General features: G+C 44.7%; 1 protein-coding gene across 2 annotated transcripts in view; it reads right to left on the minus strand.

The window, feature by feature from the left end:
- Positions 1 to 23,505, minus strand: part of PPP1R42 (protein phosphatase 1 regulatory subunit 42) — a 655,757-nt gene that overhangs the window by 562,212 nt on the left and 70,040 nt on the right. The window contains exon 2 of one of the 2 annotated variants that reach the window (XM_086965837.1): positions 13,828 to 13,886. The exons of the other annotated variant lie outside the window; for it this stretch is intronic. The gene's annotated coding sequence lies outside the window, so the exon portion shown is untranslated. The remainder of the gene's footprint in view (positions 1 to 13,827; positions 13,887 to 23,505) is intronic. 2 annotated transcript variants of the gene reach the window in all.

The following is a 23,505-nucleotide window of genomic DNA, read 5'->3' on the forward strand; positions in this document are numbered from 1 at the left end:
AAACCAATATGATATTTGTAAACACAAACAAAATTATTTTAAATAATACTATGAGGATCAAAGACAGCTGTCTTTTGTTGTCTCCCCCACTTCAAAGACACATTTTGGTATTAGTACTGGACCTCGCTGTGACATCCCCAAATTGGTTCACTTTGGGGTCTGAAGAAGACTCTGCAACTATGAGGTACAACGCTGCTAGGAAGGACTGCCCCTTTGTCACTTGCTTTGCTGTACTGCCTATGCACTCTGCTCAGCTATGTTGGCCTGCTCCCTGCTACCTCTGCAATGAGGGACAACTGGGCCTCTATATCCTACAAGTTCCCAAGAACTTGTTAGCTTTCCTCCTGTTATGGAGGAATCAGGGCTATTTGTATGTTATTGGGCCACCAGACACACTCACATTGTCTAGCGCCTGCTGTGTTGGCGCTCGGTCACCTTTTGCTACTAGTCATACTCGACACTGCTGTTTCTGAAGATACCGCAGCGGTGTAGACCTTTACCCTCAGTCAGCGCCGGGAGCACCGAGTGGCGTGAGCGCATTCTGGTTGCCTAGCAACACAACGATCTGAGCTCGCTCTCTCCAGGCTCTTTGGGCCAAAGATTCACAAGACTGCATCTACTGCGGCTGAACACCAGTCCTGCCTGCCTCTGTACCTCTTATCAACACGAGCTCCATGTGTGAGGCCCACCAGCACAGCAGTATGGGGCCACAGACCTGCCTGTGCTCCAGCGGCCAAGCCAGAGCCCAACTCCTCTTCCTACCACGTGGACCCCGTGTGCGAGACCGCCGATAACGAGAGCAGTGACTCCAAGCCCCATGTACTGTCCCGAAGGCCTGTGTGCAGGCTAACTTCAACCCCCACTGCATTGAAAATCTTTTCAAGGTGGAGGAGGCCGGTGGGCTCATTTGAGGATTACTGTAATTCCCTTAAAGGTTCCTGAGCACTGTGATGAGCTATTAACGTTACTAGTACTGGCATAACTCTTGATAGACTATTGAATTGCTGTCCTTTAGGCCTGGTTTTAATTACATAAAGATGGTCTATTTTTCTAGAACTAGTGTGGAGTGTTTTGCTTTGTCTTTCACTGTTACTTTACTATGCGTTGCAGAAATACTTTACACATTGCCTCTTTGATAAGCCTCCTCTGCGCCAAGCTACCAGACGAGGAGTACAGGTAATCTTGCATCTGAATTAACCTGAGTGGTGGTGGGTACTGCTTGGCTTAGGTGTATACCTTAGCCAAACAAAAACCTCATTTGTAACTGACACATTCAGCAGCGCCTGCTGCTGCACGTTGCCTGCTATCATTCCGAGCTGCAATGTGCAAGTGGAGGGGGGCAGCAGCTTATCAGATTTCACCTGGGCCCATAACAAAGGCCGAAGTTAAAGGGCCTTCAGGCCTCCTTCTGTTCCAAGGAGATATCTGGAGCCTCAAACCTAAAAGCAAATGCCTCGACCAATAGGAAACAGCTTCCCTCTTCCTGCTGGACCTCTCAGCCGCCTTCAACACCGTTTCCCACCACACCCTCTGCACAAGATTCCACGATGCCGGCATCCGGAACAAAGCCCTGGATGGATCTGCTCCTTCCTCACCGGCCGAACACAGAGAGTACGACTTCCACCACTCAACTGAAAACCCACAGAGATCAGCTGCAAAGGGTCTCAAGGCTCCTCCCTGAGCCCCAAGCTCTTCAGGCCCCATTTGCAGCCATCGTCAAGAACCACAGACTCAACATTGTCTCCTACGCCGATAACATCCAGCTGATTCTCTACCTCACAGAAGAACCCACAGCTGCCAAGAGCAACTTCCACAACAGGATAAATGCAGTCTCCCTCAGGATGAAGGACAGCTGCCTCAAGCTTAACTAACTCAAACAAGACCTAAGTCCTCAACCTGGGATCCAAACCCAAGTGTTGCCACCCCCTCTGCCCTGGTTGACTCTTGGTGGCCCAGGCAGAGGGGGTCTGCCGCACTTGGACCCCCCACACGCCCACTGACTACGTGCGAAACCTTGGCAACCTCCTGGACTTCTCTCTCTCAATAAACCACCAAATCAATGTTGTTTATTCCTCCTATTTCCACATGCTCCATCTACTTGATGAAATCTTCCAGTGTGTCCCCAGTGAGTACAACAAAACTGTCACCCATGAGCTTGGCAGGACTCTATCCAGCACCACCCAGAAACTCCATAAGAAACTGCAGAACATCAAGAACACCTCCGCCACTGGACTGGGTAAGAGTGGTCTGCTTAATTCAGACACTCTGTTCATCACCACCCCCTTTTCTGAATCGTTTTTGGCCACTGCTCAATACCCGCTCAGTCCACAGGCACGCCATCGACCTCTGGAATCTACTAGACACCATCTCTCCAGATGTCGCCTTCCTAACAGAAACATGGATGAACTCCACATCAGCCCCTGACATCACCATTGCCATCCCGGAAGGCTATAAGATCATCCGTAAGGACCGTACCGACCAAACAGGAGGTGGCATCGCTATCGTCCATAAGAAATCCATCCGCATCTCAACCAGCTCAGACATCAATCTCGCAAACACTGAACACCTTCACTTCCAGATCCACATCGACCCAAAGACCACACTCAGAGGCAGCCTCCTCTACAGGCCACCTGGACCCCGTGCACAATTCAGTGAGGACATCACAGACTTTATCACCCCACACGCTCTCACCTCCGAGGATTACATTCTTTTGGGAGACCTCAACTTTCACCTTGAAAAGAACAACGACCGCAACGCCACCACCCTTCTGGACAATCTCGCCAACCTCGGACTTAAACAACTTGTCACTACCCCCATCCACATCGCAGGTCACACACTCGACCCCATCTTCACCTCCAGCAAACATGTCTCCTTCAGCCACACCACTGCTCTCCTTTGGACGGACCACAGTTGCGTTCACTTTACCTACAACAAGACCACAACCAACAACCATCCTCAACCCACTCTGCGAAGAAACTGGAACAAAATCACCATCGACCAGATCGCCTCATCGCTTCTTCAAAACCCCCCTGCCCACTCCTCAAATCCCGACCAAGCAGCCATTAACCTCACCCAATGGATATCCAACAGCGCCGACATCCTAGCACCTCTGAAAAAACGTCAAATCAAACTAGGCAGCAAGAAGGCCTCCTGGTTCAACGATGATCTTAAGAAATCTAAGAAACTCTGTCACTCCCTTGAGAAGGCCTGGTAAAAAGACCCAAACACCAGCACCAAGGACGCCTTCAAAAACGCCACCCGTATACACCACCAACTAATCAGGAATGCCAAGAAAGCCGCTTTCAAGGACCGACTAGATAGCAACGCCCACAACAGCAAGGAATTATTCAACATCGTCAAGGAATTTACCAACCCCTCAGCCAACTCCAACGACATCACCCCTTCTCAAGCCCTCTGCGACTCCCTAGCCTCATTCTTCTACAACAAGATTGCTGACATCCACAACAGCTTCGACAACCGGCCCGAATACCAACCCACCCAACCTTCTGCAGGACCCCCACCCCCCTTGAACATCCTCAATGACTGGAACCCAATCTCCACTGAGGACACCATCCGCCTAATGAACTCCATCCCCTCAGGATCCCCCACAGACCCATGCCCTCACCACATCTTTAACAAAGCTGACTCCATTATAGCACCGCACCTCCGAGACGTCATCAACTGCTCCCTCAACTCCGCCACCTTCCCGGATAGTTGGAAACCTGCCGAACTCAGCGCCCTTCTGAAGAAACCCACAGCTGACCCCACCAAACTCAAAAACTACCGTCCTATCTCGCTCCTTCCATTCCCGGCCAAAGTCATCGAGAAAGCTGTCAACAACCAGCTCGCCGCCTTCCTCGAAACCAACAAATCCCTCGACTCCTCACAGTCTGGCTTCCGAGCCAAACACAGCACTGAGACCGCACTCATCGCAGCAACAGACGACATTCGAACTCTGCTAGATAACGGAGACACGGTCGCACTCATCCTCCTCGACCTCTCCGCAGCCTTTGACACAGTTTGTCATAGCACCTTAATACAACGCCTCAGAAACATCGGAATCCAAGGAAAAGCACTGGAGTGGATCACCTCGTTCCTTGCCGGAAGAACCCAGAGAGTCCGCCTTCCACCATTCAAATCAGAAGCTACAGAATTCATCTGCGGCGTGCCACAAGGATCCTCACTCAGTCCCACCGTCTTCAACGTATACATGAGCCCCCTCGCGACCATCGCACGCCAACATAACCTCAACATCATCTCCTACGCTGATGACACTCAACTGATACTATCACTCACCAAAGACCCCAACACCGCCAAAACCAACCTACATGAAGGAATGAAAGAAGTAGCCGAGTGGATGAAGTACAGCCGTCTAAAACTGAACTCCGACAAAACTGAAGTCCTCATCCTTGGTACCTCCCCCTCCGCCTGGGACGAATCTTGGTGGCCAGAGGCCCTTGGAAAAGCACCCATCCCGACGGACCACGCACGGAACTTAGGCGTCATCCTGGACTCCTCACTCTCTATGAACAGACAAGTCAACGCCGTCTCATCTTCTGGCTTCAATATTCTTCGCATGCTCAAAAAAACATTTCGCTGGATCCCCACCGAAACTAGAAAAACGGTCACCCACGCACTGGTCACGAGCCGCCTGGACTACGGAAACACCCTATACACCGGTACCACCGCAAAACTCCAAAAAAAACTCCAACGCATCCAGAACGCCTCAGCCAGACTCATACTAGACATCCTGCATAAAGACCACATCTCTGGACACCTGAAAAACTTCCACTGGCTCCCCGTTAACAAGAAGATTACTTTCCGCCTCCTAACCCACGCACACAAAGCACTCTACGAACTTGGACCCGAATGCCTCAACTCACGACTTTCCTTCTACACCCCCTCCCGCCCCCTACGATCCTCCAACCAAGCCCTTGCAACTGTACCTCGCATCAACAAAACCACCATGGGAGGCAGATCCTTCTCCTACCTGGCAGCTAAAACCTGGAACTCACTTCCCACTCACCTTCGCCTCACTCAGAACCACCTTACATTCAGAAAGCAACTTAAAACCTGGATTTTCGACAAGTAATTCCCCACCCTTCCTCAAGCGCCTTGAGACCCTCTGGGTATGTAGCGCGCTATATAAATCACCTGACTTGACTTGACTTGACTTGACTATAGGTGTGGCAGGGTATACTCAGACATGAGTCCCTTGCTCACTGCACCATCAGGATTCAAGCAAGCCAGGCCGACGACGGCTGAAATGCCAGAAACCGGTCCCCGGAAGCTTGTCTCCTTTCTGGTGAAGAATTTGCTTGGTAGTTTAGTCTGCCCTGTTCCCATGATGCACTGGGCCAGGGACAGACTGATTTGCATATAGCCAGGTTCTGAGCTGGGATGGTGCAGTGAGCTAAATAACGGTGATGGATCAAGCCCTGATCTTTGGACTAGGTAAGAGTGGTCTGCTTAATTCAGACACTCTGTTCATCACCACCCCCTTTTCTGAATCACCCATGAGCTTGTCAGCACTCTATCCAGCACCACCCAGAAACTCCATAGGAAACTGCAGAACATCAAGAACACCTCCGCCAAACTCATCCTGAACATCCCACGCCGCAGCCACATCACCGGCCACCTGAGAAGGGAAATATCCAATACAACGCATGCCATTACAACGCATGCCAACACAACGCAAGTACCATTACATCGCAATGCTATTACAATGCATAGCATTACAATGTAAAGCATTATAATGTATATACTTTTACCACACATGCCTTTACATGAATTTCTTTGTATAGGCAAGCATGGTAAAAGCATATGTGTTTTACATGTAAGTATAAGGTAAGTATAGGGTTTAGGGTGGGTTTGGGTTTTGAGGTGTAGGGGTATAGGTTTGGGTTGCCAAGATTAATTTTAGGGTTCAGGATGGGTATATGTTTTGGGGTGCCAAGGTTCATTTTAGGATTCAGGGTGGGTTTGGATTTTAGGGTGCACAGGGTAATTTTAGGGCTCGGACAAATTTGGATTTTGTGGTGCCAAGGGTAATTTAAAGTTTTAGGGTTTGGGGTTGTAAGGGTAATTTTAGGGTTCAGGGTTGGTTTGGGTTTTGGGGTGGTAAGGGTAATTTTAGGGTTTAGGGGGTATGGGTATTAGGGTGGTAAGGGTAATTTTAGAATTTTAAGGGGGTAGGGCTATTGGCACTGGTACAAAGGGTAATTTGGGGGTTGCCTGGGGGTATTAATATATAAATATAATATATATATATATATATATATATATATATATATATATATATATATATATATATATATATATATATATATATATATATATATATATATATATATATATACACACACACACACACACACAAACAGAGACACACAATTACTTACCTTAACCACTTTTACCAAGTATATGCCTTTACCACGCATGTCTTTGCCTTGTAATGGCATGCGTGGTAAAGGCATATGCATGGTAAAAGTGTGCTTTGCAATGGTAATGCGTTGTAACAGCACTTGTGTTGTTACAACCGCGTTATAATGGCATTCTTTGTGTTGGCATGCGATATAACGTCATATATTCCCTGAGAGACCTTCACTTGCTATCTTTCAACAAAAGAATTACCTTACCTCAAGCGCCTCACGCATGCCTACAAATCCCTCCACAACGCCAGACATACATAGCTCAACCACCACTTCTGCTTCTACACTCTCCCCTGACATCTCCACTCCGCCCAACTGGCGCAGGCCACCATCACACATCTGTAGACCAGTGCTGGAGAAAGATCCTTGTCTAAACTTCTGGAACGTCCTGCCTCTGCACCTCAGGCAATCACCATCACGTCCGCAATTAAGGAAGGACCTCAAGACTTGGCTCGTCAAATCAATCGCAGATCCCCTCCCCTCAACCCCCCACACACAGCGCCTTGAGACCCTACGGGTGAGTAGTCTTGCTTTAAATAGTAATTGATTTGAAGCAATGGAGCAGAAAGAAAGGCTTAAAGCTTATCACATCATAAGACGCTTGCTTTTGAATTTGTATTTGCAAACATTTTAAATTTAAATACCACTATTTTGTTTCTATTTCTTTTTATAGTGCTACTCATCCACATGTAGGGTGTCAAAGAGCTTTAGATCACATGTACACATATATTGACAATAAATGAAGAGTGTAAATCAATGTACAGGTTGTGTAACAAAAGTAAGTGAGCGTTACAAGGTTGAAGAGTTGCATGCTGTTTATAGCTCACTGTGCTATATGGGAAGGATTAACATGTATGGACTGTACATAACCAAATGAGCTCTGTATTCAAAGCAGTAACCCACTTATCTAGTTTCATAAAATAAAAATCTGTCATCTGCATATTACATAGCATTTTGCATGAAGTGCACTGCATGAGACACATTAACCCTTGCAAGTTTATTTAAATGCACTCATGAGTCATGATACTAGAGTGTGCTATATGTTAAAATAATTACAAAGTAGTATATTTAAATAATGGAAATATTGCAAAAATAATTTAAAAGAACAATAATTAATACTTCACACTTACCCCAGTTATCAGGCAGCTTCTGTCTTGGTCAGTCAGTTGGTTGATGCTAGTTGCTGGCTGGCTGTGCTTCTCCTTTTCTTTTGTTGTCCAGCAGCTACTGGTTCGGAGAGAGAGAGCTGAAACAGTAAAGCTTTCACTTTCAGGATGAAAGTGAAGGCTCTACTCTGTGCAGCATGTGGCACCACGTCACAGGGTCATGAGTTAAGTCTCATGACTCTGTGACATAAATAAAATGCTTACAGCGTTTTTTTTTTTTAATAAAGTTAAACGTTTATATACAATAATCATTCAGTGTAATGATTATTGTATTTTTAAAAATGACCTTTCCCAAATTAATCGTTTTTGAGAGAATGCTGGGGTCAGTTATGCATGACCCCACCCCCTCAAGTGACGACTGATTAAAGGGTGGGGTGAGGGTGTACTCGTCATCATGCCCCAGCCTTCATGTACACACCATAGACTTCAATGCAGCCTCGGGCTTACACTGTACCCGCCCGAGGCTGCTCTAAATTTACGATGCTGCTTTACGTCATTTCTGGGCGGGCCCCAAAAGGGCCATTCTTTATATTTCCGGGCTGGCACCTAATGCGCCCGGTGTTTACACTCCAGCAGTCTTAGACTTCAATTGTGACACATGCGCAAAAGCGCATGTGTCACAAATCACCCCACACGCTGCCTTCATTTCCTGCCTGGCCTGCCTGCTGCTGCAGTGACGCTCGCTCAAGAGCAGGCAGGCAGCAGGTCAGATGTCAGATGGCCCGGGGCTTTGATCGGCAGTGCGGTTCCGGTTCGGGATTTAAAATGGTAATAAGTAACATTGCTGTTGCTGTTAGCATTTTAAAACCCTTGCTTATTATGCCGGCCGAGTCGATAGGGAGGGCGGAGCCCCGCCGCCCTTGAAAGAAAACCGCCCCTGTCCTCTATCTGTTTGGCTTGTGTGGCTGATTGCATATGGTACGCGGTTCCGTTTGGGACATTTCGGACGTTTATACTTAAATATTTGGCATGTCCGTGTCACAGTGTTGGGCAGGACTGTTGTAACATCTTTTACATTTTGTTACATTCTTTACCATACATGCCAACATTTCAGGAGAGCAAAGTGGGAGATTAAAAAAAAAAATCGGGAGAATGGGATTTTGAATCGGGTTAACGGCATGTATGGGCTTTGGAAGTGCGCTGCTGTAGGATCGGACATTTAAAACGTAAATGCACGTTTTTTTTCTTACCTTTCAGAAGCATGGAGTATAATGCAGGCAGAGAGGATGATGCAAGTGTTGGGCACTGGCCTGGTTGTTGGCAGTGCATGCACCCCCCACCCCCCTGTGGCAGCCCGGGCTGAAACAGCTCCCCCCTCCCCAGTACTTTGCAGGTCTTTAAAATACGATTCCCTTGTTAATAAGGCTTTGTTGGTTTTTCACCCCTTCGAGAGCCCCTGCATCGCCACTCTTTGTTGGAAAAATTAGCACTTTACACAATAGCAAGCCCTGTCAGCTGAAACCCCCGAGGAATCGGGTATTTGCTTGTAGGAATCGGGAGGCGGGAGACTAGCTTTCAAATCGGTAGTCTCACGCCTGAATCGGGAGGGTTGGCATGTCTGCTTTACACTTTGTACATCTCATGCGAGTTGGATACGGGCACCTGCATTTTTGCTGCGCTTTGTAATACAAGCAAACTACAAAAATGGCCGCGGGATATTGCCTTAACTAGGATAACGCGTATGCGTTTTGACCCTTGCGTCACGCCGTGAAAGGCGGGAAATCACAATACTTTTAATGGCACCTCACATCGGTCGTTTGGCGTGGCTGGAATTCGAAACACTGAGGATACCTTCTCAGACAGGGTGAGTTATTCTAGACAGAAGGACCATGTGCATATTTTCTGTGCCAGTTCGAGTTGGTCATAGAATCTCTGTATAACTTAGTGAATTCTACATTTAAAATATATGAAAAATTGTGGAGGCTGCTCTATTGGCTTTCTGTTTTTTGTAGCTACCTGTGCCTGGGAGCGTTTGAAGTACACCATTACCTAGTGAGGATATCTTTTGACGTTCCCCTACTAATTATCCAGTAAATTTGTTCGTATCTTTCGAAGTAAGTTCCCTTTTCTAGCTGCTATTACCACTTTTATTCCATTGTGACCTGGACACGAGCGACATCATGTATTGGGTGCTCCTGTCACCGTGTCTCGTAATTTGCTTATATAGATTTTTTAAAACCCAGATATTAGGTTCTTTATACTAGTTTCTCTTTGGTCTATTGCAGTTATCACATTGCCCATTCGAAATCACAGTGGTCCGTTTTACAAAAGGAGGATTTTATTAGCATTGCCCAGGCTGCAGACACCGCTCCACAAAGTAAGTGTCGGGCAAAAGGATGTCATTGTCAAATGCAGCTGGCCATCAAGATGGGTGGTTTGGTAATTTTCAGAGGCGGTCTACTTATCCATTCTTAACCCCTTCCATGCTGATGACGAACCCCAGCCGTCATGCACTACGGTGCTCGTGTGCTGATGACGGCTGGGGTTCGTCACGGCCCGCCCCTGTTCGTGTTGTTTACAGCACACGAGGGGAATCGCGGCCGCATGGAAGGGGTTAATCACTCATTTTTTTCAGCTGCTGGTTGTTTACGATTTTCACGTCGGGAAGGGCCTTCTATTGTTTGGACGCTTCTGACCGACACTGCTTATACCCGACTGTGGAATATACTCTCCTTACTTGATTCCGTAAGTTATGGGACGAATGTGTCACGCAAGGCGCAAATACATTTTCTCTAGCCGAATTTGATACTTGCTTTTATTAATCCAGAAAAAGTTTTTATCAAATTATTTTTGATGGATGTTATTTCGGGTGTAGCATCTATAAGACTGCTCACCATTTATATTATGTCTTTACTGTAGACATGGTCTTACGTGCATAACTACCAAACAGGTAGAAAGAATTGATAGTATAAACTGTGGATGTTTGTTCCACATTAGGACTTTCATATTTGTATTCACATACTTAATAAACCCTCAAAATTCGAATAACTATTGATGGATGTTCGTTTTTTTCCCTTCTCTTTTCCTTTTTTATGTCTAAAAATGACATTTGTTTTATACATAGGAGCCTGGGCAAATATACGAACGCTTTAAACACTATCCTGAAAGTGTCATCACACAACATGTTTCAACGCAAAGTGTTGATCTTTGGTATTATTCTAAGTTTATTCTTGCTCTCTTCCAATTTTGGTTATGGTTGTTCACAAAAATGTTTTTGTACGTATTAGCAAGGGGCCAATGTCTTGGTGTCTGGGACTGTTTTCTCACCAAACATTTTTTCCAGTTCCATCACTGGGTTTTCTCTATCTTTGCGCATGGGTGTCTCTGCCTGAGCAACACCGGACTACTTTTTAGTAGTCTTGTTTCCTCTACAATGCACATCCTTTCATTTTCTCCCTTTTCTTTTCTTTGTTAGATGTTCTTAAATAGAAATTACTTAGTTAGTTTCTCAATTTTTCTGGAACATTAAACATAAAATTAAAATGAGATGTATTATTCTGTTAAACAGTCTTGAAAAAGTCGTCTCAATACGAAACACGTGTCGGCTGTGCTTGTTTCTGTCTCTACGGGTCAACATCGATGAAGACTTAAGAATAAAAGATTTTGGCTGAGAATACTATTGGATCTGTGCTATTATTGTTTATTGAACTGACGACTCACTGGAGTCACTTTTGTAACTTGTTTTGGGTTGTGCTCTGTCAACCAAATTTTCATGAAAAAATTATTCTTCATCTTTTAAGCTTATTTATACCTACCGGTTGTAAAAATTCAAGATGCAAGCACAATGTTCCTTAGGTTACCATTACAAGTGACCAGAAATTCCCCTTCCCAGTAACTGTAGATAGTAAATAATTCAGGAATTACAGGACCTGGTAGCATTAATCTCACAATAGTTAAAAGGGTAAAAATCATCCAAGTAATACCTTGGGCATGGTGTTCCTAGTAAAAAGCCTGCAATTATGGGTCTACTTGCAGACACCTCTGCAGAAACATTGATTCCAGCATGTTGTTATTCCCCGGTATGCAGGGGGATCTACTTGTGATGCACAATAATACCAGATCTTAAATGCAAGCCACTCATAACCAGGGTCTGTACATTTTTACCCATTAAGCACCAAGAGCCTGGATTGGTTAATACAGTATTTATTCCAACACATAAGATAGTGGGTAACTGTACAGTCTGTCCTTTTTACAGCTTCTCTGTGTCTGAAAGTACCGTATGTCTGCTATTGTTACATCCTGATCTTTTCCTTACAGTCTTTTGCGATGATAGTTGGTTCTTCACCTCCCACACACCAATGGCGTGAGGAAAGTTTAAGGGGCCCCCCTGCAATGTACACGGAGGGTCCCCCGCTCTGGATTTTATCCGGAGAGTTCAGACCTGAGTATTGTGCTGAGGGGGCCCCTTGCAGCTTGGGGGTTGCCCTGTACCGCAGGGGAAGCGGGGGCCTGAGTTACGCCCCTGCCACTCACTTGCATTTCCTGTTCTTTTGAGAATATCTAAGAATTAATGGAATACGCTTTATAGCATACAAGACTTAATACAGGCTTATGTTGGGGATCACAAGAGCTGGGGTAATTGCTTGGTCCAGGGACCTGAAATAGAGACTAGCAGAAGTCAGAAGAGGGATCCTCGAATCCAGCTTGTTTCACATTATAGCCTCCCAAAACGCACCTCTTTCGCCATTCTCCCGTCTCCCCTTCACCATTTCATCGGGAAAGAACACTTGACCGAAAAATAGAATGGATGAGGTCCAGACACTCCACCTGATATCCAGCTCGTGTCAACTATGACAAGAGAGGATATGGCTTAAAACCCACCCCTGCTTCTCCTTCATTTTCAAGGATATTGATTGGTTGAAAATAAGGTCAGCACTACCCCTGACTCTACCTCATTTTCAGTATTGGGTCTGAGCTTTCCTAGGGTATAATAGGCCTGACCCCACCTTAACCTCTGGCAGGACAGCAGGCAAAGTGTTTTGAAGGTTTTCTGTTCAAGCTTCCTGTTACTCTATCCAACACCATCTTTCATAACTACAGTTTAGTTGGCTTCTTTTCAGCCTGTTTTAGAGGTAAGAGGGTAAGGGGAGAAAATCAGTCCATGTGTTTGGAAACATCAATACCTATTTTGGTTTGGGGATGGTGGGGAGATGAGATACTGGATTTGAAAGGAGTTGGACCACTGAGCTGTACCTATCCATATGGTGGTGGCCTCCTGTTTCACCCTAATGGAGCCACTCTACTAATTGCCAAGCCTACCAGTAAAACGGTCCTAAAAATAGGTGAATGCAGTAGGGGTGGCTATGACAAAGTTGGCTAGAGACCAGGAAGTGGAATGATGAATTTGAGTTCCCTCGTCCGCAGGGCTTTAAACCATTAGGTATTTGCAAGCCCATAAATCATTAAGATATTTTGCTCTGCTGAAACTAGACCAACAACAATTTGCTTGGTTTATAATATTTAAAGATTTTATATATAAATCATGGAATTCTGTAATCCCTGTATAAAGCGATAGCTCCAATTTCTTTGTAATACATAAGATTCTGCAATCCTTGTATAATCTGTCTTTAATATCTTTATAATCAATGACTTGTGACACATCCAGTTAGCAATTATAATGAAAAACTAAAGCACACAAAAGTGATGGATGGAATGCTTGAATAAGTCTCACCCACTGATAATTACTCAGTGTTGCATCCTAATCCATCATTATTTTGCACACCATGCCAACTCAGTTTGAACCCAGCCATATGCAAATCAGTCTTGACCCTGCTCTAATGGGAACAGCCCAACCCAAACTGAAAATCCGGGTCCTCCCTGAACCGGAACACTAGCAACCCTGGACTGGTTTCACCCTTGTTATGGGTTAGCCAGATATAGCTTGGTTCGAATGACAGTGTGCACTGGACTCACGTCTGGGCATACCCTTCCCACGTAGGGTGGAACACAAATGTACACAAAAAGTGATGGATGGAATGCTTGAATTAATCTCAACCACTGGTAATTACTCAGGCCGCATCCCAATCTAGATTTCTTTGGATTACAATACCACTTCCTGCATGATGCCGAGATCGCACAAGATTTAGCAACCATGTTGGTTGGTTTTGGCAAGTATGATTAAGCCTTGCCCACAGGTTGGAGCCGCGCGTGTTAGAGAGGAACCTGCACAAGTAAGATCTCCGTCAGGGTTCTCATGACAACTGCACTTCATCAGTCTGTTGATGACTTACCTGCCTCTCTTGCAGAAAGAAGACCGTTGCGTGGAGTGAAAGTTGATCTGATCGACAACCTAGAAAGAGATAGTAGTAAGGAAAAGAAATGATTCACTATATTGAAGGTAAGAAATAAGCAGCAGAAATGTATTGCATAATTACTTTGGTAAAGTTACGAGAAGCACCTCAATGCAGAATATAGAGAGAAATAATGCGAGAAAAAAGTTTTTGGGAAAAAGACAGAAGTTTCAATTTGATGTAAGACAAAAACGTATTTTCATGACAGTTGTGTTGTTTGAATCATTGTGTATACCCATCCAGTTTGCACAAACCATTGAAGTAAAGCAGCTACAATTTCGGAGTTTGCTGCGGTATTTGTGCCCTTAATTTAGAAGTGAGAAGAGCAAAATGCTGTGATTAACAATGGGTAGATTAGAGCAAACACTCCAAGTACAGAACAACAGTATCACAGATCTTGGTTCTTCTATTACCAGTTTCCCTTTCCAGTTAAAAAACAAAAGAAGAGATTCCGAAAAACCCTCGCGTATAGTGGGAAACGGGAAGTGACCGATACGAAGGGACAATTGCTGAAAGTAAGGCTAAGAAATTAGTAAGGGAGAGAGGTAATTCCTGTGTCTAATTCTTGTGTTTTCACAGGAGTAAGAAATCGAGGAACTCAAACTCCGAACAGCTCACAGTCCAGATAATTTCACCCGGAGGACAGCCTGAGCAGCAGTAACAGTCGCCTAGAGAACGTCCCTTTTTCCCCTGCCCTACTGGTCTGCAGTCAGGTGTGGATTGGAGATTGCTACTATTGGGGAGGGGGGGTTAATTGGTGCCTAGCGACGGCTGCATATATGAGTTGCTTCACCAGGAGAAGCAAGGACCTGGTTAGTGCTCTGGGTCTTGACAGGCCCAGATGGGAGCAAGCACAACAAAGGTAATCCCAGCTGGGAACGAGAACCCACAGAGATTTGTGGCCTTCCCCCATCTGCTGGATACCGCACCCAGAGATTATGTGGTACCCCGGTTGAGGGTCAGAGGCTGGGATGGAAAAACATGAAGCCCTGAAGAAGGCAGAGGGCCACGGGTGTTTGGTTAGGGAGGTCTGACTAGACCAGCTGAGCCTATTGAATTAACATGCTTTACCTTAGGTACATAGCAAAGATTCTTCAGCCCAAACGTCACTGTTGAAAAAGCAAGTGCCTCCAGCAAGATTTCAGGAGAAGTTTGAATGATTGAGGCTGTGTGGAAGGGACTGGATGCTTTGTGACAAACAACAAAGTGTTGGAAGGTTGTTTAATTAATTTCATCCACCAACAAGCACTTGGAGCTGCAATTCAGTTCATCGTGTTTTTTAACACTATGCGGTTCCAGAATAACCACAGCCGAATGCAAATTAGCCTTGGTCTTGCTCCAGTAGAAATAGTCTAGCCCGAAATTTATAGACCCAATCCCCTCCATATGGGAACCCAAGCAACCCCAGATGGTCATGGTCTACTCAGCTTGTGAACTGTGGCAAATGAGCATGGGCGATACGTCTGGGCATCATTGCCACACTTAGGAATGTCTATTGCAACAAACAGATTAAAGGAATACCTAAATTAATCTCAGCCACTGGTAGTCATTCAGGTTGCATACCACACCATTGTTTTTTTAACCAACCATGCTACTTTAGACAAATACCAGCCACATACAGATAAACCTCAGTCTAGACCAAACTGTCAGACCAAGTCCCCTCCAGATAGGGACACAATCAACCCAATGTTGGTTTCGGCTACTAAGGCCTTCTCAGTGAAATATAGCTTGAGTCCTCTGACATAGTCTTAGTAAGCATGAGACCTACATATGGGTAAACTTGTTGCATTTATGGTGTCTACTGCTATGAAAAGGATGGTTGAATTTCAGCCACTAACTCACGTTTACATTCCAAGCCAAAATGTTATGCCCACTATTGCAATTCTACAGTGTGACTAGCCATATGCAAATCAGCCGTGGTCCGGCTCCAACTGCAATAATCCAGCCACAACTGCCAAACCTGGTCCCCTCCAAAAGGACGCTCTTTTAAGCGATCAGAGCACACATCAGTAGACTAATCTGCAGTACAAAACCCCTCTGCAGGTATTTATTATTTTGGGGGAGCAGGAGTGCACTTGAGGCAAACTCATACACCCCCATAAGATTTCTAAACAACTCAACGGCACGCACAGAGGAAACCCTGGGTTGCACACCTGGACCACCTGACAATCTTGAGAAAGTAGCACAAACGTGGAATCTTGCTCTACCTTAAAAGCACAGGAATTATCAAAATTGAATTCTGAATTAGAATGGGCAAACACAAGACTCCAAGAGCTTTTTGAAACCAGACCGCACAGTACTTCGATATGGATGCTTACTATGGTATTGATTATGGGGCTTGATGATGCTTGTTAGAATTCGCGGCAGCCCATAGAATAGCCAGAACATCTTATGTGGAGGACTTTTCATCCAAATCACTATGGATGCATTACTAAGTTATTAAATCCAATAAATACATCGCTATATACAATCTGGAGCCCTGATGAAGTTCCAGGAGTGTATGGAACGAAACACCTTGATTGAATTTTACTGTTTACACTGAGGAATAAAAATAAAGATAATTTGATATCTATACTGAAATTGCACTCTTTCCTGGTGCACCTTCTCATAGTTTATACGTTTTTGATCTATTGAACAGAGGCACAAAAAGGCTGCAGGTGCCAAAAGAATTGTGCACAGGACACTCTACTTGTTATGATTGGAGATCAAGGTGCAGCCTATACAGTCCGCCGCTAAAGTGTTCTTTTTTGTAACAATACTCCAAGAGTGCAGGGCGCTGCAGAACTTAGTGGGTCAATGTTCACCAAAACTGCAAAAGAACAGGCTACGGTAGAAAAAAATTACTGCCCAGAAGAAACTGGGTAAGATATTTATTGCCATCTCAAATATTGGAGAAGCACTAGAACAAAAAATGACTTGGTGGGGATAGATGTGAGACTCCAGAGGAACGATTAACAAAAACTCACTGACACACTAAAGAAAAATGAAAATGCACTGGGAGAGTTACAGCCCAACACCGACAACCTGCAGAAGCAGGTAAAGGATTGAAACAAATGGTTCTCTCCCTGAAATACAGACTGGATGATGTTGAGGGAGGGTCACAATAAGACAACATTCATGTGATTGGGATATTAGAAAACAATGAAGGCACATACATGGTGGATATCATGTAACAGTGGATGAAGCCGACAAGGTCAAATTTCCATGTGGTACAAAAAGCACACAAAGATGCTGTTTTGCCTTCTGCCACCAGGTGCTGCCCCAGTAATAGCATTTTAGAAAAAACTGGAGATTGTGACCAATAAGGAATAAATTATACTGTACATGCAATCTTTACTACAATATACAATATGCTCAGTGTTACAATTGTTGGAGGATCTCTGTTATAATGCCCCAATAACTGATTTGGGATTTAAATCAGGGCTTCTCTGGAAGAGAGTAGAAGGCCGTGCATAGGTGACAGCCAATACGAACAGCACTGATAAAGAGGGGCCTTGAAACTATAGAGGAAAAGATGTCTTCTTGAACCAAATAAGGAGGTGATTTATAGTTGAGCAGAGAGCGCACATTCAGTTGGTAGCTGCTATGTGAAGGATCAAAACCGGAAATGATTATCTTTAACAAAAGTGCTTCCAGGTCACTAACCATATAAACAGAGGCCCAGGCTTAGTATGCTTGCCTTGATCCTTGATGTTAACCTGCTGCCCAGTTAGTACCGCTCTGGGTTTCATATATACTCCTGCGGTGATGCAAGAGTTGAGAAGGACTGGAAAATGTTCAACATGAAACCATTGTCATACCTGACGTTTTTTTCTCAAAAACGTATAAGTTATTTGATAAATAGCACAATAACGATGTCTACCTTCATTACAACTAACTATGGATGAAATGTTAAAATTATTTTGTAAATTGTGTACTTGACGCCTTTTGTAGCAGGTAACCTCATTTGCATTAGATCTGTCACCATCTGACAGTGGACTATCAATCAATACATTCCACACTGTTACAAAGCATTAAAATGTCTCTGACCTTACCCTTGCAAAATGCTTCATTGCTTGCTGCTAATTTTATTGCCTTGATCAGAAGGAATATATTCAACAAAACATTAACCAGTCTTATTCCTCACTTTACTACCAGACTGCTACTCATGCTTGTATTTCGTTGGAAAGGTATACAGGCTTTCTATGGCTTTATCAACAACCTTTTAGGAACATGCAGTGCATCTATGAGTGATCTTATGAAGCAATTGCAGTGAAATATTTTTTGCAGAAACAGAAAATGGGTATTTAAATGTTCTTCTATGAGTAATTAAACATTCTCACAAGGCCAGTAGCTCATTTCAATCTCATCCTCTACATCTTGTATCCTCTAAATTCAGTTCATGGAGTGCTGGGTTTAGAACAATTACTTTTCTGGATTTAGAAAGGTATGTGGTGAAGAGAATGTTTGAGAATACATAACACATGAAAATCACCATTAGCAAGTCATTGTTAGATTTCCATAGTTACCAACCAAAACCAACAAGAGGAAAATTCCCCTTCAGTCATGTTTTTGGTATCTAAAGGAACTGTTCCAATCTTAGAGATATTTGTCACCAGACCTGCTCTGAAACAAACTATAACAAAGAGGTTACACCATAAAAGTTTGCAAAGCAAGAATAAAAGAGAGCTCGAAACAACAGGGAAAACATTAGCTCAGGCTAAAACAAGATAGAATACTAATAAATAATTGTCCCATCATTTAAGCCAGTGCTTTTATTTTGTGAAAATAGAGAATCATAAAGCACTTCAAGATCCTAACTATTGGTGAAAAAACCTTAGCACCCACTATGTTTGTATTCAAAAGATAGCCAAATATCAGTGAGAAAGTGGTGAAGACATTAACCACCACGGGGTAAAGACTACTGTTATGTTGGGCTTGCGCACCCAGCTTCACGAGAGCTCGAGGACCCTTCGTGCCTCGAGGTCTCATGGGCAACAACTGAAGAGAAAGTCAGGGTTTTGAATGGGGGGGGGGGCGTCAGTTGGTGAAGGCTGTTGCTTCGGGCTGTTGTACCTGCCAAGTGCTGGTGTCCGCCACTTCTGTGTGGTTATCAATAAACAGCTTACCTTGTTTACCTTGCCTTTGCGATTCAAAAACGGCTTCATACATATGGCCCTGAATGATGTTGAGGGAGGGTCACGATAAGACAACATTCATGTGATTGGGATATTAGAAAACAATGAAGACACATACATGGTGGCTATCATGTAACAGTGGATGAAGCCGACAAGGTCAAATTTCCATGTGGTACAAAGAGCACACAAAGGTGCTGGTGTGCCTTCTGCCACCAGGTGCTGCCCCAGTAATAGCATTTTAGAAAAAACTGGAGATTGTGACCAATAAGGAATAAATCATACTGTACATGCAATCTTTACTACAATATACAATATGCTCAGTGTTACAATTGTTGGAGGATCTCTGTTATAATGCCCCAATAACTGATGTGGGATTTGAATCAGGGCTTCTCTCTGGAAGAGAGTAGAAGGCCGTGCATAGGTGACAGCCAATACGAACAGCACTGATAAAGAGGGGCCTTGAAACTATAGAGGAAAAGATGTCTTCTTGAACCAAATAAGGCGGTGATTTATATTTGAGCAGAGAGCGCACATTCAGTTGGTAGCTGCTATGTGAAGGATCAAAACCGGAAATGATTATCTTTAACACAAGTGCTTCCAGGTCACTAACTATATAAACAGAGGCCCAGGCTTAGTATGCTTGCCTTGAACCTTGGTGTTAACCTGCTGCCCAGTTAGTACCGCTCTGGGTTTCATATATACTCCTGTGGTGGTGCAAGAGTTCAGAAGGACTGGAAAATGTTCAACATGAAACCATTGTCATACCTGACGTTTGTTTCTCAAAAACGTTATAGTTATTTGATAAATAGCACAATAACGATGTCTATCTTCATTACAACTAACTATGGATGAAATGTTAAAATTATTTTGTAAATTGTGTACTTGACACCTTTTGTAGCAGGTAACCTCATTTGCATTAGATCTGTCACCATCTGACAGTGGACTATCAATCAATACATTCCACACTGTTACAAAGCATTAAAATGTCTCTGACCTTACCCTTGCAAAATGCTTCATTGCTTGCTGCTAATTTTATTGCCTTGATCAGAAGGAATATATTCAACAAAACATTAACCACTCTTATTCCTCACTTTACTACCAGACTGCTACTCATGCTTGTATTTCGTTGGAAAGGTATACAGGCTTTCTATGGCTTTATCAACAACCTTTTAGGAACATACAGTGCATCTATGAGTGATCTTATGAATCAATTGCAGTGAAATATTTTTTGCAGAAACAGAAAATGGGTATTTAAATGTTCTTCTATGAGTAATTAAACATTCTCACAAGGCCAGTAGCTCATTTCAATCTCATCCTCTACATCTTGTATCCTCTAAATTCAGTTCATGGAGTGCTGGGTTTAGAACAATTACTTTTCTGGATTTAGAAAGGTATGTGGTGAAGAGAATGTTTGAGAATACATAACACATGAAAATCACCATTAGCAAGTCATTGTTAGATCCATTAGCAAGTCATTGTTAGATTTCCATAGTTACCAACCAAAACCAACAAGAGGAAAATTCCCCTTCAGTCATGTTTTTGGTATCTAAAGGAACTGTTCCAATCTTAGAGATATTTGTCACCAGACCTGCTCTGAAACAAACTATAACAAAGAGGTTACACCATAAAAGTTTGCAAAGCAAAAATAAAAGAGAGCTCGAAACAACAGGGAAAACATTAGCTCAGGCTAAAACAAGATAGAATACTAATAAATACTTGTCCCATCATTTAAGCCAGTGCTTTTATTTTGTGAATCATAAAGCACTTCAAGATCCTAACTATTGGTGAAAAAACCTTAGCACCCACTATGTTTGTATTCAAAAGATAGCCAAATATCAGTGAGAAAGTGGTGAAGACATTAACCACCACGGGGTAAAGACTACTGTTATGTTGGGCTTGCGCACCCAGCTTCACGAGAGCTCGAGGACCCTTCGTGCCTCGAGGTCTCATGGGCAACAACTGAAGAGAAAGTCAGGGTTTTGAATGGGGGGGGGGGCGTCAGTTGGTGAAGGCTGTTGCTTCGGGCTGTTGTGCCTGCCAAGTGCTGGTGTCCGCCACTTCTGTGTGGTTATCAATAAACAGCTTACCTTGTCAGCACCGTCGTCTTTTGTGACCATTCCTTCACAACAGTTTGGCGACGATCTTGGCCGGGGTCCTGACAGAGGCGGCACACAGAAGTGGTGGACGGACGAACCCTGTGTGGTCGCGGAGCCTCAGGGAAGATGTAAGAGCTGCCCGGAGAGCGCTGCCAGCACGGAAGCAGTTCCCCAGTCTGCAGCAGCAGGGGCGCACCCTCAGTTGAAGACAGGTTCCCGGGTTGCGCTAGCAAAAACGCAGAAAGCACTGGAATCCGCTAAGTCTGGCTCCCCGGCAGATCCATGCCCCCCAAAAATCATGGCACTCTTGTCCCAGACTCTGGCTCCTACTATTCAGAAATTGCTCAACCTCTCAATTACAGAGGAAGTAATTCCGTCTCCTTGGAAGGAAGCATTTGTCCATCCGATTTTAAAAAAACCTAAGGCTAATCCCCAAGAGTTGGGAAATTACCACCCGATTTCGCTGCTCCCCCTACTGGGTAAAATGCTTGAAAGTATGATCAATCAGCAGTTGAACAGCTACCTTGAAGCAAACTCTATTCTGGATGCCTCGCAGTCAGGCAGTATGGAAACGGCACTGTTAGCTGTTACTGACTCCCTGCGGATGTCGGTGGATGCTGGGGGATCGGCAATCTTGATCCTTCTTGACCTCTCCGCAGCTTTTGATACCATCTCACATAGGAAGCTGGCGGAGAGGTTAGGAGCTATTGGAATCGGTGGGTTGGCCCTCAAATGGCTTCAGAATTTCCTGACCGATAGGTCCCAAACAGTCATCATAGGCCCCTATCGGGCAGTTAAAACTCCATTGGATAAGGGCGTCCCCCAGGGCTCCTGCCTTAGCTCTACCATTTTTAACATCTATATGGCACCTCTGGCTAGGATAGTGGAGGCCCTGGGGTTCGAAACCATTTCGTACGCCGATGATATCCAGCTGCTGTTCAATATCGGCCCTGACCAGGCGGCGGATAGACTCTGTTTTTCCACAGGTATCATGGAAATCTGTAACTGGATGACTAACAACTTTCTCCAGCTGAACCCAGGGAAGAAGGAAGTCATGCTGCAGGGAAAGGCCTCGGCAGCCTGGTCCAAGGAGTGATGGTCTACACAACTAGGGCCCCCCCCCACACCCAAAGAGTGTGTGAACAACTTGGGGATCAAGATCAACCACTCTCTCTCCATGCAGAATCATGTAGCGGCCATTTCGGGATCCTGTTACTATAGGTTAAGACTCCTAAGAAAGATTTTTCCTTTTATCCCGTTAGAGCATCGAAGAACCTTGACCCAAGCGAGTCATTAGCCGACTGGATTATGGCAACGCACTTTTAGCAGAAGCTGGAACAAAGTCCTTGAAAAAGCTGCAGGTGATCCAGAATACGATTCACAAAAGGGGGTGGTGATGAACAGAGTGTCTGAATTAAGCAGACCACTCTTACCCAGTCCAAAGATCAGGGCTTGATCCATCACCGTTATTTATCTCACTGCACCATCCCAGCTCAGAACCTGGCTATATGCAAATCAGTCTGTCCCTGGCCCAGTGCATCATGGGAACAGGGCAGACCAAACTACCAAGCCAATTCTTCACCAGAAAGGAGACAAGCTACCGGGGACCGGTTTCTGGCATTTCGGCCTTCTTCGGCCCGGCTTGCTTGAATCCTGATGATGCAGTGAGAAAGGGACTCATGTCTGAGTATACCCTGCCACACCTATAGTGGCCAAAAACGATTCACAAAAGGGGGTGGTGATGAACAGAGTGTCTGAATTAAGCAGACCACTCTTACCCAGTCCAAAGATCAGGGCTTGATCCATCACCGTTATTTATCTCACTGCACCATCCCAGCTCAGAACCTGGCTATATGCAAATCAGTCTGTCCCTGGCCCAGTGCATCATGGGAACAGGGCAGACCAAACTACCAAGCCAATTCTTCACCAGAAAGGAGACAAGCTACCGGGGACCGGTTTCTGGCATTTCAGCCTTCTTCGGCCCGGCTTGCTTGAATCCTGATGATGCAGTGAGAAAGGGACTCATGTCTGAGTATACCCTGCCACACCTATAGTGGCCAAAAACGATTCACAAAAGGGGGTGGTGATGAACAGAGTGTCTGAATTAAGCAGACCACTCTTACCCAGTCCAAAGATCAGGGCTTGATCCATCACCGTTATTTATCTCACTGCACCATCCCAGCTCAGAACCTGGCTATATGCAAATCAGTCTGTCCCTGGCCCAGTGCATCATGGGAACAGGGCAGACCAAACTACCAAGCCAATTCTTCACCAGAAAGGAGACAAGCTACCGGGGACCGGTTTCTGGCATTTCAGCCTTCTTCGGCCCGGCTTGCTTGAATCCTGATGATGCAGTGAGAAAGGGACTCATGTCTGAGTATACCCTGCCACACCTATAGTGGCCA

This window comes from Lissotriton vulgaris, chromosome 4_1 (assembly GCF_964263255.1).
Source record: "Lissotriton vulgaris chromosome 4_1, aLisVul1.2, whole genome shotgun sequence".
NCBI lineage: Eukaryota > Metazoa > Chordata > Amphibia > Caudata > Salamandridae > Lissotriton > Lissotriton vulgaris.